Source organism: Trachurus japonicus, chromosome 16, assembly GCF_045865225.1.
Source record: "Trachurus japonicus isolate A0001 chromosome 16, Traja_1.0".
In the NCBI taxonomy this organism is placed as follows: Eukaryota; Metazoa; Chordata; class Actinopteri; order Carangiformes; family Carangidae; genus Trachurus; species Trachurus japonicus.
Genome location: NC_140922.1, coordinates 15,344,117 through 15,364,040, shown reverse-complemented (window position 1 = coordinate 15,364,040; position 19,924 = coordinate 15,344,117).

Here is a 19,924-nt window from a genome sequence, read left to right as displayed (position 1 = left end):
TCGATCAGCCAGCTGTTCCTGGCTTTGTCTGGCAGGACGGGAGCCTCTGGTTCCTCCTGGGATGAATGGAGAGAGTCGCCAGAAAACTTTCTTTTTGCCTTTCAAGTTGAAGAAGAAAAAAAAATAGAGCAAAAAAAAGACTAGAGGCAGTTAATCACCAGCCAGTAGGTCAAGTTTTTCTTTCCTTTCGTGTAAAATGAAATCATAGAATCAACATGTCTGGCTCTCCAGGCTGTTTTAAAAGCATTAATTTAAAGTTGCGTGTTGTAGTGTACAACCCTAGGCTTCTTTGTTCGCAGTTACCATGTTGCTGGCTTGCATGGAAACCATGTAAATGGTAATTTGGATGGGCATAATTTGCTTCCCTGTATTAAGATAATTGTATGTTAAATAACGAACATCCTCAGAATTGCAGTCGGTCTCATGTGATGGGTCTTGTCACGCAAATATGTCAAGACAGGTTGATAATGATCCGTCTCAGCACCTGTCAGTCAACGCTGGGCTGACGGCAGCAGCGGTGACGTCCTCTGGCCTGGACGTTATAGTTGAGGTTATATAGTGTCTGTCAGTGCTGCTCCACAGTCAGTCTGTGTTGTTTGCTCCTCTCTCCAACCAAAACGACTGTGCATCTATTATAAAAATGAAACCAGTTGAGTAATTTACTTGGGAATATGCTGGATAGTGTGGTTGGATGTTGCGATCTGTATTTCCCGTGGCCCTCGTTTGCTCGGCTGAGGTGATAGATTACAGTGTTTCAAATGGAGGCTGTTTATGATAAACAGAGATAACAGTGTATTTTGCCGCCATTTGGCTCGACCGCTACATCTGTGGGCCATGAGGTCTTCTTATTGACTTTCACTGAGCCCAACATTGCACTTTGTCAGTGTGAGCGGCAGTCTAGAGACAGGCGGGCGAGGCAGTCATACAAAGTGAAGTACTTAGGATTAGCCCTGGCTCTTCAAGTTTCAGTAATTATCCTCCTGGAGGCATTCTTGCTGTGTTGGATAATAATGGAAGTCCGGGTGTACGGCTGTCACCTCTCAAGTGTGGGTGGAGGAAGCCAACGAGAGGCGCAGGACAGAGAAATGTTTGCTTTTCTGTTATGTCATCCAAGGAGCACAAGAGTAAGGCAAACTTGTATTGTTCCCTGAGAGCAGATGAAGCCGCATAACGACAACAACACGCTTAACGTGTGACACGCAACTTGGAATCTTTTCAGCCGCGGATGTGATAATGAAACATACTCTCCAAAGGTGATAATGTGCTCAGAGATCAAGTGTAATTACCAAGTGTCAGGGATGTGTTTTTGATAAACAAATCTGTTAAAACACACAGTCGCATAATTTGTTGAGAGGGACTGGCGCTGATCACGTTGATGAACAAATAGGTCATCTCTTTTTCTTCCTTCATATCTTATCAGAAATTCACATAACTTTGTATATATTTTTTTCTCCTATCTGAATGTGTTGCATCTGTTTATCTATCACATTATCATTAACGCGTCATTCTAGAGCATGTTGGAATAAAAAGGTCCCTCTATCCTGCAGAGAAAATACAATGCTTTAATTAAGAGTCAGTCCGATTTCCCAGAGGGGACATTGTCTTCTTCCATTAACTTAGTTTATCATACAATAAAGAGGTTGCCTTGTCCTTCCCTACCCAGACAATTGGTTTTAATCAGCCAGCAGGCCTTTCATGGCTGATAATTTATGCTAAATTGACAAGGGTGGAGGATATCACAGAAAATCATTATGACAGGGCTCAGGTCACTGCCTGTCACCGTCTTGTTTTGTCCTGTCCATTGAGCTCCTGGACAGGGAATTTCACAAGAAAAAAAAAATGTAGTGAGAGGCTGCTCACCTCATGTCTTGTAAATAATCATTTCTACTTGATAGATCGTGTGAAAGTTTTAAATTTAAGCAACAACACACAAACAACAGCCAGAAATAGATACCGATAATCATTTTTCAAAACCTTAAATGAATGAAGTCAGACATACCAAAAGAAACCAAAAGAGTCAACAGGTTATTTTAGTAAAAGTGTCATGATATCATGTTAAAGTGGGTGTCTGGAGCGACAAATTAATTCCTGGTAACAAAGTGAAGCCACAACAAACATTAACAGACTATGCCGGTGATTTGCACAGCAGAGTCCACAAATCTGTCTGTTTTGACTTTGGCCTTTTTAATGCAGACTGTGCAAGTAAGAAAGTACAAATTGTGATTTGAAGGAAAGGGGGAGGAGGGGGGCGGTGGGGGGTGGAGAGGGGGGAGACACAGGATGAGCACGAGGAGGAAGCTGGGACACACTTCTCGCCTTGCAATTTAATCACTGTATACCCAGGGAAGTATTGACAGTTGTCCTGTGGAAGCTATTAAAGTTGCTGTCCAAGGTTAAATGAAATTGCAGTTTATCAAGGCAGCATTGAGAAAATAAGGGAATCTGTTCATGGCTGTTGATTAATGTGGAGCGTGATCAACACAAGGGGTTCATTAAGCTATACATCACCAGGGTAATTTAACATGTCATCGCGCCTACTGTCGTTCCCCTTCACACGTTTTGTGCATTGTGTATGTTCTGTGTGTGTGTGTGTGTGTCTGTATGTGTTGAAATCAAGGGCTCTGACCTCAAATTGTGAGCTGTGGTTGTCGCCTGTATGCTTTCGTGTTTACATGATGTAACTTAAAAAAAAAAAATTCTTGTTGTCACCGTTAAGTCTCCCTAAGACACTGACATCAAATGAATCACTTACGCTGTATGAGAGCACACTATAAATACATGTGTTTTAATTCATGTAATTGTATTCAGTCAGTCTCTAGTCTGGTTGAATTTCCTACAAAACAAGTCTTGTTGTGACTAAAAGTCAATTCAGACTTTTGTTTTTCCACCCTGATCAACATCTCATCTTATCCTTTTATCAACTGTTCGGCTCATCACATCCCTGCTTTGATCACTTGTAGTTGCACAGCAGCTGACGAGAATACATAGAGGTATGCTAATCAGGCCTGAGACCTGGAGCTGTTTTTTTTTTTTTTTGCCCGGTGGATTTGTTTACTGGTGGATAATTGATGGTGCTTGAGGGACAGGCGTGAGTCGGACATGAATCACGGGCGACATGGCTCATGATAAGGAGCTGAAAGTCGGCTGTAATTAAGCCGGGCACTAGAGACCAATTGTTTGTAGAATGATTTGGTCGGGGCTAATTGACACTAATTGTTTAATCAGATTTTCTTCCCCTCCATGCTACAAGCAAGTGTGTTCTACCAGGACTTCATCCAACAATGCAGTGAAAGAAGCACACACCCTTGATATGAGACGGTTGAGGGGGCAGGGGACGGTTAGAAATCTAGACATCAAGTGCCGCACAACCGTCATGTTTAATCATACAGTCTGCAAGGAATGCACGTATACTCGCACGTACCGGTATATGCACATCTGCTGCATAATGCATACATTATATATGTGGCACTTGACTCTTAACGTAACCTTTTTTCCCCTTTTTATATATGAACTGCAACGCCTGAAAAGCAACTATTGTGACGTAGCTCTCTCATTGATATAAACTATTATAGCGGCAGAGAAACAGAAGATTGACAGCTCTCCTTGTAGATTTCTGTTATGAATGGTGGCACCACCCAAAAGTATTTTTGGATAGAGGAGAATTGATTGATCGTGTGTGCGCTGTTACCAGGTTCTGTTCTATAACAGCGGTGGTGTTGATGAGCTGTTGAGCAGAGCAGATTTATGACATTTGGAGAAGGCTCATAAATTAGCACAGTAATACCCATGATCCTCCCACACTTGCTACAGGAGCAGTACTGTTTAGTGTACTATTGCACAACAGCTGGTTTTGTGCTCTGTCGCAGTACAGACTAAATAACAAAGCAGTACATAGCATTTAGGCAGGCTATTTGGGAAGAATGGGACATAATTGTTTTTTAATACCTGTAATACTTTATGAGAGTAGGTCAGCAACAGAGCCACAAAAAATGTACGGCTCATTTACCAAAACTGTTACAGTAAGATGACTTGTGATAGCATTTATGCAGGAGTTTAGCACTTTGTAATCCCTGATCATGATGTTGTTCACCATGAAAGAAGGGAAATGCCTTTACTTTGTCATAAATTCTGTAGCATAAAAATTTGGAAGTGAGCTGACACCACTGAGGGCACTCGCTTTTTTTTTTTTTTTTTGGTGTGAATTCATCAACTAAAATCCAATTGTGCACTCGCTCATTTTACACGATACTGTCCCTTCTGTGGCCCAAATGTGGCAGATTTTTATGTTGATATAGTAAAATGAGGTGGAAAGTGACACACAAATCATGTTTATATCAAGTCTAGACTAATGGAGTTGATTTTTTTTCTCTTAACTTTGTGTATGAGGCTCGTTTCCTGGAGAAAAAGATGAAAAACAAAAAAGAGTCTATTAATTATACACAAGAGATAAACAGTGGCTCAGGCTACACACACAGTACAGCACGTGTAAGCAAATAATTGCATCGGCAATGGCAGAACGCTTAATGGCAGTGTTTGATCATCAACGCTCATCTTAGCAAAGATGTATTATAAGTTGAGGCTGCAGCACATGTGAGGAGCTGTTTTAGTAAGATTAAATGATGAAGCGGAGCAGATAATTAGAGACAAATCTTCCTTCTCTATCTGATTAAATCCAGCGAGTCTGAGTGACGGGCTGCTGATGGGTGGAGCCGAACACATGAACATGAGATCTAACATCATTACATTTAACGGCAATTAAACCTGTAGCTTTTTTAATTAACACAAACTATGATGGGAAATTAATGGTTATTACTCGGGGGCCAGCAGAGGGGAACATTGGATATCCCCTCATCTAATGTAAACCACACTGAGCAAGTGCAAAAAAAAAAAAAAAAGATAAACCATAACTGTCCTGAGATGTAGGACACATACAAATGACCATGGTGCTGAGCCTGAAGCAGCAGTTCACCTAAAGTACACAATGATCATGTTCTTCCTCAGTGGTAAAGATTTATTCCAATATTCATATCAGTTTATTAGTGCAGCTCATGAAATAGATAATTATAACCACAGGTCATTTGACCACACATAAGGAGGGTAGGATTATTAAAAGATCAGCTCACAAATTTATCAAAAACATACAGTACTAAATCACTTATCTCCATAGCAACCTCTCCCGGTAGGAAGATAGTTTGGCTTTTATCCGTCTGAGTTTTAAAATACTGATGAGTGCTTAGATTAAACACCTAAAAAGTTTAACAATGAAAAGTGAAAATGTTCACTTTTACCTTACCTTGCAGATTTAATAATTCTATCCCATAATTTTCCACATGATGTTGATGAAATATGTAATCTGGCTGTCATTACATTTTTGTCGTAGAAAACAAATGTAATTTAATCTAGAGGCAGGGATGGAGAGGTGGGTATACCACATCCTGGACAAATAAATCCAAACTATCTGACCTGTTTTGGTCAGAGAAATGGTCATTTGTGAACCAGCCATTTAATCTCTCATCTGTTCATGTTGCCAGACTCCAAGTAGATGTGCCATGTGTGCTCGGATCAGGTTTGGGCTTCATTTCTGTATTTGGAGTCTTGGAAAGCCATGAGCATTAAATTAATGTTGTGGAGCCCAAGTTATAAGTACTACTTTCCTTTTAAAGCCAAATTATTCAAAATCCTTTAGGTGGCATAAACTCCTGTCTAAGTATCCCACCCCATCCCCCAAAAAACCAAGTTGGAGACATTCCTGTTGACTGTTTTAATAGTATTGTTTTTAGTATTGCACATTATTCACATTCCAATTAGCATTTATCTTGTCTGTTTCCCTTTTCAATAAAGTTTTCTGATTTATTGTGGAAGGCTGCCTTTACTTTGTGCTAATAATTGGATGCTATTGAAAGGATGAGTTTCATTGATTTTGTGGATGACTGGGAGCATTACTGGCCCAGACCATAGATTGTCAGCAAGGTCTGTGTTGAGGTGGGATCGATGCCGGTGAATCTTCCCCTCTGGTTTTTATTTACTTCTGTCTCCATTGATTGAAACATGCAATAGTTCAGGGGCTATTATCACACTGATGCTAAGTTTCTCTGTCTTCCCATTGAAATAGCTCCCTCTGTTCCTCAGCAATATCTCACTCCAGCAAGTGCTCCCATCTTTCCCTTTCTAACTAATGAGTTAAGAGTATTGCTATGACCTGTAAACATCAATCATGGAGAAAGAGGGAGACAGTGACTAACTGCACCAGCAGGAGAGGGACAAAATGAAATGAAAGTGTACAATAAAAGAAACATTCAGCCTGTTGTTTGTTGTAGAAACTGAAATAAATAATGTCTGAAATTAATTCATATTATCATCGAATGATTGCTAGTTTGTCGATTTATGCTAAATTATCACATATAAACAGAGAAAACTGGAGCTGTCTTATCAATTTAATGGAGGGTGACTAATAATACCCTGAGACTTTAGCTGTATTAAATAGGAGACAAAGAAACCGAAACTTTTTTTGTTCACTCATTGTGGATTCAGTGGTGTGCTCTTAATCCAATTTAGTGCTCTTCGAGTCTGAAAAAAGCCATGAATTTCTATTCAACTGTTAAAATTAAACTTCTGTCAAACGGATAACTTTCACAATCCGCCTTGTGGTGGCTGCCTCGCTAGATTGTAACCACAATACAACATAGAGATGGGCCTGTGTAAGTGCTCTGTCCTGCGTTTACATATCTTATTTCCTGACAAGACAGCAGAAAGGTCAGCGTCCTATCCAACTGGGACTCTCATGATTGAATGTAATCAGTATGTACTTGTTATTCTGAGTGCTGGGCCTTTCTTTTATTTGCTGGCCCAGAAGTTAATTTCCCTGGTGACCTTTGTGTAATAAAACAGTATTATCTGTTTCTGGAGCCACAACAAGGAAGCAAATTAGCTTCCTCAGCAGTGTTTTGTCACCGAGGAGATCAGTTATAAGTTTATTTACTTTAATTAGATTAAGGGTGCAGTAAAGGCATGTGTCTGTGTGGGCATCATCCCTTGTCTTCTTGCATTATCTGATTGTCCCAGCCTGTGACTGGGACAATGGTCACGCATTTTAATGGTTATTCACTCTATGCAGTCAATGGAGACACACACGCAGATATTGGACAAGTGTGTTTTTTTTTTCTGCTCCGCAAACATTCAGTGCGTCTTCTGACTATGAAGTAATTCAAGTTAACCTGAGCTTATTGTTGAATTTTTAAGTTCCAACACAGTGTGAGGTTTTAAAGGGAAATCATCAAGCTGTTAATTTCTCACACTTCTGCACGAACATATGTCACTCGATACTGTGGAATTCCTCTAATCCTTCCACTGCTTGTAGTGGGAGTGACGCTTTTTCCTTTTAAACTGGATCCCTTTTTCTTAAGTGCACTCAAACAAGCTCAGATGAACGCCTTACATTTCCTTCTAAAATGATCGCGTACAATTTGTACCAGTACAACTTCTGCCACTACTTATTATGGTCACTGCAGAACAGCATCCGCAGTGGCATCAATATTTTTGCTTTCCTTCTTTTAAAAAAGGGATAATGATTAATAATGGCTTTGAAAGTAGTGAAATGTACATTTATTTTTGTTTAAACTTACATTTATACAACAACACTTACACTCCTCAGATATACTTGCTATTTTAAATATATTCTATAGCTAGCTGTTGCAGTTCAGACTAAAGGTGAATGTGAGAGGAGAGGCCGTGAGCTGTGGAGGCCAAAGTGAATGCAATGCTTTACTGACCCGAGGAATCTCTTTTATTATGGGCTCTTTGTGCCTCTCCCTCCGCTGCTCTGTCAGGCCATTCAGACCCAGTGGCAGCCACCTACATTATATCCTGGATAGGCAGGACATTCATGCCTTTTTAACCCATTGTCCTTCCCCCTGGGGTGAGGGCCCAGAGCGGGATGTGAGAACCCCAGGCTGGGTATTGTGTCCCTCTGCGCTCTTCACACACCCGGCGGGGGACTTCCTTTCTGGTGTCACCGAAACCTGTGTGGTGTAATCCGCAGCTCCCCGCTGAGCAGGATGGGAAGGTTATTAAAAGTGCCTCTAATGTCTCGTTAATAAATCGCTTCCATTTTCCGCTTCATTTCTAAGTAATCGTGTTTGGGAGTGTGGATAGGAAGGAATGTGTACCTGTTCCCGTGTTTTCAGTATCAAAGCAGCACAAGAATTAGCATTTCTTTTTTTCTTTTTCTTTTTTTTCCCCCAGCTACACGTATCGCAGACGCACAAGTACAGATCCATTAGAGATGTGACCCTCGCATTAAAGATCAAGTATCTGGACCGCTGTGTGTCGGGGTCAGCCAACAAGGTGTTGATGCTGCTGTGATTGCCCGAAGAGAGATTTTTAAACATACCGAGTCCAACCTCGAGGTTTCGGGTTAATGGTGTCTTATACTGTGACCCGTTGGATGCTGCCTTTAGCTCTCCTCTGGGGGTAGCTCTATAAAGCCGCAGAGGTCACTTAAGTTAGAGTGCTGCTGTGTTAAGGGGTTAGAGAGCAGAGGTCCCCACGGCGTGGTATCACAAGCACTCTCCATGATGCGTTAAGGATGCTGATGCCTCTGATTGCCACAGTGGGACCTGGAGGTGAGGTTAGGGATGGCTCAGGACTGCTGGGGTAATCCCATTAACTGTGACTCCCTGTAGCCCTCTCTCCCAGTGTGTGTGTGTGTGTTTCAGAGGGAGTGAAGGCGGCAGCAGCGTCTGAGTGAGTGTGTGTGACCTAAAAGACATTAGCCAGCCCTGGAGGTCAGAGGACAGACGGAATTAAAATACATGTGAATCATTCATCAAATATGAGCGTCTCTTCTGTTCGTAGCGACCGCTTAGTGTGAATAATTGCCTGCCACAACTTGAGAACCATCACGCTCCCAAGTTTGTTGGCAATGAACATATTCTCTCTTCTTTTCTCCTGAACCACAAACTTATTAAATATCACACTTTGAATGTGTGGGTTTTTTTTCCTTACTGATCTTTCAACCTGTATTTCATCGCAAATCGGGACATAATTGTTTATGACAGGCTCTCAACTCGTGCTATGTACTGTAGATTTCTTTTATGAAGCATCTGTGGCTCGGTCAATATGCACAAAAGTGAGATATCTTCTCAACAATATCAGGTTTGTCAGTTTCATGTGTTGGTGCATATCTCAGTCATTAGTTAAAGCACAAATAATGACTGAGAATAAATAGCATTATGTCCAAGGTGGCTCGTAAGGACAATGCTTCTGGTTGGTTAATTGGTTTCAATTATCACGTGTCTCTCATTTTGGTGTTCGACAATTAGTTTAAGTTCTGCCTTGACTTGCACAAAATATATATTGACATCCCTGACAGCTGCGAAGATGTCAGCATTGAGCTGATTTGAGCAGCATTGTTAAAGGCTAAAAGATGTTGGCTATTATGTGCTGTGCACTGCTAAGCTATCTGCATTACTCCCAGGCAGGCAGGCAGGCAGTCAGTCAATGCAGGACTAGGTCTGCGGAAATATAAGTGGGGCAGTTATGGCAAACAAAAAGCTATCAGTGATTCTGAATAGAGAAAAAAATACTGAGGGGGGTCAGATGTCAATGGCAGGGAGTAGGAGAGTGTTTAGTATTGTCAATAATGGATTCTCTGTTTGAGGGTGGGACGTTGACGGTGAAAGGCTTTTGGTGGGCGGGATGTGGTGGGCCAAAATCACTCATGCAACAACACTATATCATGTACATACTGATAAAGCAGAGCAAACACATGATTAAGATCGAGGATAAGGTGTCGTCCTTTCCTCTCTGAAACAGGAAATGCGAGCTCCCTTCCAAAATTGACTGTTTTGGATTTTTGATCTTTTAAAGTAGTGATTTATCATTTTTAAAATATCCACCATTGAGCACAGTGTGTCTTGTAAAACCCACCAGGTTCAAATCAGTTACTGTGCAACAGGTCACAATCAAATCTTTATTCTTTATCATTACAGCACTTTTGCTTTTTTCCTTTTGGCAGCAACTTCAAGCTAGATTATAACTTTAATTTGCCCAGTCGAAATCTAAGTGTTTATTGTTTCTTGATTAGATTGTATTTAAAATGGCTGAGTGATATTTTTCTGATGTGATAGGATTTTTCTTCTTTTTTGGGGGGCGGGGGGGATTTACACTGACACATAGGATCATCCATACTTAAAAGGGTACATTTAATTATTTGACTGTAACTAATGCAGTGAAGATGGATATTCCGAGTTATTGGTATTTGGAACAATATGGTGAGTGTGTGTATCGATCAGACTGGAGTCTTGTGACGTCTGTCAATAACAGTAGATGAATCTAATTATAGTTCCTCTCTGTCTACTCAATTAACTGTCAGCATGGGAGCCCTTAGCCTGTATACACACACACACACACACACACACACACACACACACGGAGCTATCACAACATTAGGGCAGTTGACTTAGAGTCCCACCTCTTTCCTTAACATCCCACCATAAAGCTTTAACACTGGTGCTAAAGAGTAAGTGGCAATGATGGTATATGATACGTCTATGTGGATAGAGATTAACCTGGAATAACAAACTGAACTTTTCATTCCTTGAGTCAGTTGACTCACATTTTTAGCAGATTTTTTTCCTGATATTTTTTAATGGATATTTTCTAAGAAACATTTTTCTTTGGAGAAACAGCAAAGTCTTTCTTACGCTCTGTTTATCCAGAGGGTGATCTGAAGCCAATGTGCATTTACATAACACATCCACTATAAGGAGGCCTTGCCTGTATGTAGCCTTACAGACATGGACAACATGCTTTTTTGTTAATTTCACTTACAGATTTGCAAGCAACGCAACCAAAGAAAACGAGATAATAGTGTAATAGTGTAATAGTAATAGTGCAAGGTTAAGATTGCAATTTAGGGATAAGTTAGAGGAAGTTAGACAATAATTTAGTACTTTTGTTGCTCTTATTGTGGACTGCCTCTGTTATATTAAGATTTGTATGTTTATACCACTGTGTATCTTTACGCACATCCAAAAAGTGAATTGACTTGATTTTTAATGTTTTTTTGTTTTTTTTTATCATGTGTCCTCCTTAGCTCTATATTTTCATAACTGTATCATATCAGTATCATACTGAGTCAGTTTTATTTAACAGAGAATGAGAATTTGATAAAACTGTGTATTTGTATTTCTGTGCATGCATCTTTAATAAAAAGAGAAATGCTTCTCGTAAAGATGCTTTTTAAACAGAGGGAGAAAATGAAGAGTTTGTTCCTTTACACAGAGATGTAGTGCAAAGGGCAAAGTGCCATTGAATTACAGAGTGACCTGGTGCTAACTTGTCATATAAACATCAGTGAGCCATTGTCAAGGTTTATTTATTTACTGTAGAATTCGTGCTTTCTCACATCACATACAGAAGCACTGTGTCTTTGTTTGTTCAGTCTGTCATTCCACACAGCCGCGTGTGGCCGTTCAGGGACTCCCCTATCTGCGCAGGTTTTTCGTAGGAAAGTCATTTGAGTTCGAAATCTTCTTTGGCAAGTGCAACACTTCATCAAGGGTGAAGACTCCCGGGCTATCAGAGATGTATCAGTTGGTCTGATAAAGCCCTTGCCCTGGTCCCCACGCAGCAACATCCCATCATAAATAAAAGCAGCAGAAAAGAGGCCTTTGTCACTGTTTATCTGGACTGCTTTTCTTCCTCGCCCTTGATTTCCTCTTCAGAAAATTGATGCACCCTTAAATTGAAGCGGAGGGCTTGACAGGTAATGGTTAGTGTGATAACTGCTCAGATTTCATCAGCCAGGGCTTTTTTTTTCTTTGTGTGCAATTGTTGGAACTTTCAGCTAGATTACCTGTCATCCAGTGCATCAGATAAAAATGCAGAGTTGAGGAGATATAGCCAATACTGGGGCAGATAGGAAGAAAAAGATCTGGATGGAGAATGTTGGATGTGAAGGGAACAGTGAAGATACGAATTTACATTTATCTGCTGCCGTGGCAAATAGAACATATTATTACCATCACAATCACAGACGGTTCTCTTGGCATACAGACTTGTGATTTATATTACACGATTTAAAAGATGTACAGTCTGTGTACACATGATTAGCAGGGTGCATGGAGGGGAAAAAACCTGCTGTTGCCTGAAGTGGCCTTTTTGGTCTTCAGGCTTCAATTTTGCATTGGCATTAAAATAAAAAATACAATAACACTATTTTTTATTTTCCTGTCTTGTACCTTAAAAAAAAGTATATGTAAGATAAGAAATCAATGAATATCAAACAAATATTTAACCTTTATCGTTTGTGCTTTTTTCAGTTGTATTTCAAATGGCAATTGCTGAAAGTTTACAGATTATTTATTAGAGAAAGAACCTATTGAAGTAAAGTCAAAGTCAAATCTGCATTTGCTCTTTTGCTCCATCAATGTTATGGTAACCAATAGAGCTGAAATCTTTGGCAGATGTGTGGCAGCAATTTTTTCTCAGCTATTATAGCATTATAATCACTCGGTTAGAGTTACATAAAACATGCATATTTTTGACTGGGAAATTTTCTGACGAGAGAAACAGCTGTGCTGGCCTTACAATGCATTAAGTATTTCATCCCTTTTAGATGGTTAAATTGTGCATGAAATGTTGCTGGCGCAGGGCTCTCCCGAGCTGGACTGATTAGGCAACATCTGTTACATTGGGAGAAATCCGTGTCGTTTCTAATTAGCTGTCAGGCTGCGGCTACGTTGTGCCTGATGGTGCCGAGGATCTGCCACAGGTTCCTCTCCTCGTCCTGTCACCTGCTTGTGTGCCCCCCCCCCCCCCCCACCCTCCACCACCCCACCCCCACTCCAGTCCCCCCCCTCTCCCTCCCCTTCTCCCCCTTTACTCTCCCTCACATACACACTCATCAGCTGTAATTAGAGAGCAGGGTCCATACAAAGGAGAGAGCTGGGAGCCAGGCTCGAGCCCATCTGTGCAACCCCATCATCAGCGAGCTCACAACTCCTCCAACGCTGGGGGCCGCTCCCGAGCCGGGCCCCCGCATGCTGATCATCTGAGCACACAAACTTTTTTTCCTCTGCCCCCCCCCTCCTCCTCCTCCTCCTCCTCCTCCTTGCCTTTATCTTTCTTTTCCACTTTGCTCTCTTTTCACTCTGCACTGAAAGAAAATCTATTGCGACCGGGCTAATTCATCTTGCTTTAATAAGGCTCAGATGCTGGTAAATATTAAATGCACAACAGCGAGGAACAGACAACTCTGTGACCAGCTATTGACAAAACACAGCATTAGAGGGATGGAACGAGCTGAAATCTATATGGACAAATTAACAGACACGGGAGCCTCAAAGAGACACTCACAACTGATTGTGTTTTCACTCGCACACTTTGTTCTTCGTTGTTTAAATTCAATATATCTTTAAGATTTTAGCCGCCAAACACAACAGTCTTAAATCTCTAATAGTTACTATTTAGCAGAACATTAAGAAATATATTTACTTCCGTTTTAACATTTCATTGACCTTCTACACTGCATCAGTTTCATTCCATTCATTACTAACTGTGTACATGATATGCCATTGCTATAGGTCAACTCGAGTACTAGTCATCACAATGTGTCAGGTAATTCATTTCAGCAGCTAATCAATAATTCTTGTTTATCTCTTACAATGGAAAAAAAAAACTAAAACAGAATGAAGGCTGATACTTCTCTTTTTTTCCTTCCGTCTTTTATGCATCAACTTCCTCGAGTCTGTTTCTGCATTTTCATTTATTTCATGTAATTATGTAAATGGTTTATAAAATAAAAATATCTATTCTTGAGAGCAAATTGAAACAGTATTTCAACAGTTAGTGTGGCCAACATAAATAGGCAAATTAAAACACATTAATAGATAAAAAAACAATTTGAAGTAAGTAAATTAAGAAGCAAATGTGTTGACAGGCAGTGTTTTCCACACACTTTAAAACTGTCATAAATAAGCCAACCATTTTTTGACAGTAATAATTTGAATAAGAAGTGCAGTTTTTGTTTTTTCCACTGCCAGGACAAATAGTTTACATCCGTGTGAGTCATAAATAAACCTTCAGTAGCAGAGACCTGTACCATGCTTGTTCTTTTTGGATTATTTATCAAAATTAGTTAACCCTTTTTTTTAAGGCTATTTCATAATACAGGAGAAGTAACCTAGTCAACAAACTCAACCAGATGTGCTGAAACACAATAAAACGTCCTCTTTCCGTTACTAAAACCTCTCAGTCTGGCTGTTGCTCTGTCATGACATAGTCAGACAGCATACACATCTGTCCCCTTTGGCAATCTCTGACAAGTTCAGCTGAAGAGCAGGCAGGAGGAGGAGGAGGAGTTGCTAGAAGTTCTTGCTGAAGTGGTGCCTTAAGGCAGCAGATGAGACAAAGATAATGTTGAGTGGGTTATCATAGACACTTAACCACAACTGAGAGAGACGTCCTCGCCATGCCACCTTAAAATCAGATGTTTAATTTGAAAGCTGACATGTAAGACCTGTCATGTAGCGTGGAGTATTAGTAGTCCACTTTCTTTCAGGTGTCAGAAACATCAGCTGTACTCTTCAAGCAGACACTCTAACACTCAACTTCCCACCAGTTCTGAGACAATTTGATGATTGACTAATCCAGTCTGGATCATGTTCTCTCTCTTAGCCACATTGTAACTTGGGTAGTTGCAGAAGATGTAACACTGGAAAGATGTGACACATCTTTTTTTAACCATACATTTCCGGTCTGTTTAAAGTCGAGCTGAATATGTTCAGTTTTCTTCATAAATATTTAATTCTTCCATACATTATTTTTTATATTTTATACATTTGACATTGACAGATAAGAAACATTTTTGATAACTTGTCTGTGCACGAAAGAAAAACCAACTTTTTGTGTTTTTCACGTCTGAACACAACAACATGTTGTTTGTATTCATTCATATTTAGCTAAAAGCGTGGCTAGGTCATCCGGGGATCCACAATGTTTTCTCCCATCACTTCTGCATTTCAATTTCACATCAGTTATGTGAGAAATCAGTGAACCCGCAAAATTGAAATGGAAAAATATCTAAACCTAGACCTGACCCTGAGATACATAATAGTCCTCCTCCGAGTAGAGGAAAGATGATGAAGAAAAAGTTAGAGGGGAAGAAAAAAAAAATTAGACTTTGAAGTAAACGCAAGCCTTGTCGCAATTCTGCTGCGAGCAAATCAAGGCAGAGAGGAAAAACAGTCTGTGACCAAGAATGACAGGCCTGAGAGAATGTCACAGCAATTGTGGGGTCATCACTGGCAAGAGATGATGGGTGATTGCTTTGCGTTCCACGGCAAGTCCATCCTGGAGGACATTGCGCACCCTTGCTCATCTGTGGCCCAACCTTTGGCGCTGACATTTAAAGTGTTGATTTTGGAGCACTTATGCTAATTGTTGTAATTTTCCTGATGAAGCGCCATTCTGATACCTTGATGTGGCCAAGATAGTTTTACATTTTCTATGTGGTCCTCTTTGCCATTTGCACCGTGTAGTGTCAGCTCAGAGTGCTACTGAAAGCAGACAAAATTGCAAGCAAATTGCATCAGATTGCCAACATTGTGAAAAGGTAAATTGCTTGCAAATCTATTTAAACCACTGGCCTATTTTCATCAGCTATGGTACTTGGTATTCATGATTGCTTAATTGGCGACCTTTTCTATTGTGTAGTGCTTTATGGTGCGATGGAAAACGATCTTTACCAAACCAATTACCCCTTTTTTCTCCTCACTACTACATTAGAGCTGTGATTGCAACAGCTAGTCCTTTGTAAATGAACTTTCTGGTTTCAGAGAATAAAGTGTCATTTGTTTGATATGATGTTGTTGAGCGTGTTTTTTCCCTTTTTTTTTTCTAGCAAGCGCCGCTAAAAAGATGGACTGTTTTAGTTATACCCTGTCCATGTGACAGTAATAAGCCCATAATAACCTTGTCCATGAGACAGACTTGTTAATATAGAAATATTTTGTCACACTATCAATCATGTGTGTTTACCTACTGTGTAGGCTTTATAAAGCTTTGGATGTGGCCATTCAGATTGAAACGTTTTTAGACCTTATAGCAAGTGGATGTGGAATTAAAGATTTTACATTAAACCAAATTGCAGCTTGAGGTCCCTCTAACACTCACACACTGTTCTTATACTTGATCCTTTTTACAACATTATTTTTGTCCATGTGTTTTCATAGAAACAGTCTTTAAATGATCTTTCAAATGGTAGCACTTGCCCACAACTTTGATCACCTCCTGGAAACTGAGATTTTTTTTTCTTTCCATTTCAACCAAGGATTTTTTTCATCAGTCTGCTTGTCAGCTACAAACTTCCATTTTCATTCATTACTGCCTCAAAAGCATGATTATGAGAAAGTGCCTCCCTCTCTCCAGAGAGACTTAGTATTCCTGTATTGAATGTACTGAAGTGCTGTCAGTCTGCTCACATCTCCGCTGCCAGACAGGCCAATAGAATTAACCCTGGATTAACCCGCCAGGCCTGAGTGGAAGGTAATGGCCTTGGCTAATGGCTGTGTGTGACCACTGCCAGGTACCACTGACTCTCGCTGGCACTGTTTGCCCCATCTGAGGGGCAGTATGACAGCATGGCCATCTCTGTACAGCTGGCGTCCATGTGCCGCTGCCAGGCAGGGATAATACTCAGCTCTGCCATCCCACTAGGATCACAAGGGGCACTGCTCTCTGGCCTGGTGTCCATTTTGACAAACATGGGAAAATATCCTTCAGGAAAAACATGGACTGTGCTTTTTTTTCTCTTCTTCCTTCGGTCTCATCCAAGCGATGCAGTACAGATACAGAGAAACAGTTTGTCATTTATATCTCAGATTGATTCTGCACTCATCAGACTTTGAGATATTATCTAAAACAGAGAACCGGCACCTTTGAGGCTATGACAGGCTTTATTTTCAGTCCAGTCATATTCTGCTCTAGCAGCTCTCGGAGTGTAGTCGCTTCCATATATAAACAGCTCTCATCCTCGGTTCTTTTGTGCTCATGTCTTTGCCTGAGGTGAGGGAGTGTAATGCAGGCGGGTGGGAGTGTGTGTGTGTGTGTGTGTGTGTGTGTGTGTGTGTGGGGAGGGATGGGTGGGAGAGAGAGGACTCAAATCAGTCTGAACAAGGAATCAGTCTCCTCCTCTCCTGTAGATTAGCTTATTTTAACTGCGGTCAGGCTTTTACGCCGACAGAGGATGAGTTTAGTGTGTGTGTGTGTGTGTGTGTGTGTGTGTGTGTGTGTGTGTGGGTAAGGATGGGTGGGGGGTGTGGGGGGGTCATATAACCCCTCCTGCCATTTTAGCAGACCAGAGCTCACTGAATGGGAATGTGGAGGTTGGGGGGGGAGGGGGAGGGGGGGCTGTAAATTTTCTCTTAGTCAGGGCAAAGCTGATTGATCTCTGAGTGTAAAATCGATAAGAGGACACTGTCATTTTTGTAAAGGATGAGTTGGAAAGAGAAAATAAATTAAGACTCCCCAGATCGGGCTGGATGTGCACACACTGGAGCTTTGGTCTCATTAATTCAGTGCAGTCTGTATTTTGGTAATGTTGCATCCACAGCTTCAATCTCACAGGTGCCTTGCCGTGGCAGGCTGCGCTGGCAGCAGCAGGCCCTTTTATTAGACTATGTATATTTCATCACAACCAGGCAGAGAAAAAGACACTTGCCCTTGCACCTCCTCCATGTCTTGATTCCTGATGAATCTATTTTGTTATTTTCAGAGGTTTATCATGCCAGGGGTTGATTAAATCAGGAATTGAAAGCCATTGTCTTTCTTGCATGTCCCTTATCAGAACTAATGTACCGGCTGTGGTCATTTGTCTTGAGTTGTTATAAGAAATAAAGACTGGTGCACTTTTCTCTTCTGCAAGATATTGCAGGAAGATTAATTTACTACTTCTCATCTCTTAGCTCCTCAGTTTACTGTCTGCAACGTCTCCTGTGATATTTTTCATGCTTAGATATGCTGTTTTCACTTATTCATTCCTGTTTCACCTTGATCTCCTCATCTTTTATATTACACTTCTTCCGAGCACTGAGAGAATATAGTCCTCATGGCCTCATTGGATTGATGGTTACAGAAACCATTGCATAATATCAACTTTCAGTGGGCCATTTTTCACCACGTGCCCCCCGATGTTTCATTTGATCAGTGCTCATGATGCGCTTGGTGCTCACAGCCCCGGCTAGTGTCTTTGTTTATACCCTTGTGCTTTGTGTCATGTGGGACATCATTGTCTGAGGCTGTGTGTGCATGAATGTGAGTGTGTGTGTGTGTGGCTTTTATCAGTTGGTCTCTAATGTGTCAGTTGTTGCTGAGGATCCACTCATCACTCTGCTGTCGCCGCTGTTCAACAGGGCCATTAAGGACACATCAGGCTATCAGGGGGCAGCTCGTGGGGACTGGCAGGCATAAAATACACCCTTTGGCCTCACTCTGAATAATCTTCAGGTCAGAGGGGCTTTGTGTATAGCTGGAGGCTTTTGAACAAGCGCTGTGGGACAGGAACCTGACAGACTGAAGACTTAAACAGTCACACATCATATGTGGTGGGTCAACTTTCTCCGTCTGCAGCCCCTTTGAGATTTTTTCAGAGGCGTGACCTTGTGTACAACGCGTAGTGTTTTGCTGTGAGTTTCATATCTCAGCTGCACTTGAGAGGAGCATGACTAACTAGACCAGATTTATCTGGATGTATAAAACAAAGCAAATCAGAAATGCCCAAGAGGTTCAGCGACATCTGTGTTTTGCAAACCAAGAGAGTAATTCTTGAAACCATAGCGCTGAAAGGAGATAATTTGTATGTGAAATACTCATTTAATTCGCATTCACTAAGCAGGTTATCAAATTAAATCAGGGCTCTGTTAGGCCTGCCACTTGGGCTTTTGGGCCTGGCTTCATGTGTAAAATTGGCCAACAAGAGATTTGGGGGGGCGCTTTGCACACCCCTGTCACGTCATCTCTTGGAGGCCGATCCCAGGGTCAGTGCTTGTGGAGAGATGCCTCTATGGACTGCCACAGAGCGACAGGGCCACAACACCACCTCCAGCTGGGCAACTTATTACAGCCCCAGTCTTTCTCACCCCCTCCTCACCTGCCCCAGCCATTCACAACATCATCAAGCCATCACTTATTCATGAAGCTGCGGGCTGGTGGAGTGTGTGTTTGTGAGGGATGGGTGGTGGTGGTGGTGGTGGTGGTGGTGAAGGGGGGTTACCAGTGCGGTGACACTGTGCGGCGGTTGTGGCAATGGTGCGGTGGTTGGGAGAGTGCAGTTGGAGACTGTAGGGGGGTGAGTCTGCAGGTGGCTGTCACATCCGTAATTGCCTCATACTTCCCTCTGCAGCGTAAAATTGTTTTCATTATGTGTCATGCACACAGTGCCAGGCAAGGGCCCCTTGAGAGCATTCCCAAGAGCCAGAGGGAGGAGGCACTCCACTTAAACAGCCGCTTAGCTTCAAATAAGAAAGGAGAAAAGGAGCGGAGAGAGGAGGTGGAGGAGGAGGAGGACAGGAGAGAGGGAAGGGGTGTGGAAAAAACAGAGGAAGCTCATCATTAACTGTGTTCGAACAACAGCAGACAAGTGTGAGCTCATGCACAAAAACCAGGCAGAGCTTATCCTAAACATCTCAGTTACCAGGGGGGAGTTGTGTGGCTTCAACCACACTGTGAGCTCCTGGAGGGCTTCCGTGGTCAGAGGGGGGAGAAAAACAAGGAGCGGGAAAAGAAAAGGAGAAAAAGTTTCCACCTGACTGGAGTTCCCATGGTTTGCCATGCAGGAGGGTAAGCAGGTTTCAGCAATAAACTCAGGCATTGTCAGGCAATAATGCTCAGTCAGGTCCCTCCATTGGGATTCAAGGGTGTCTTT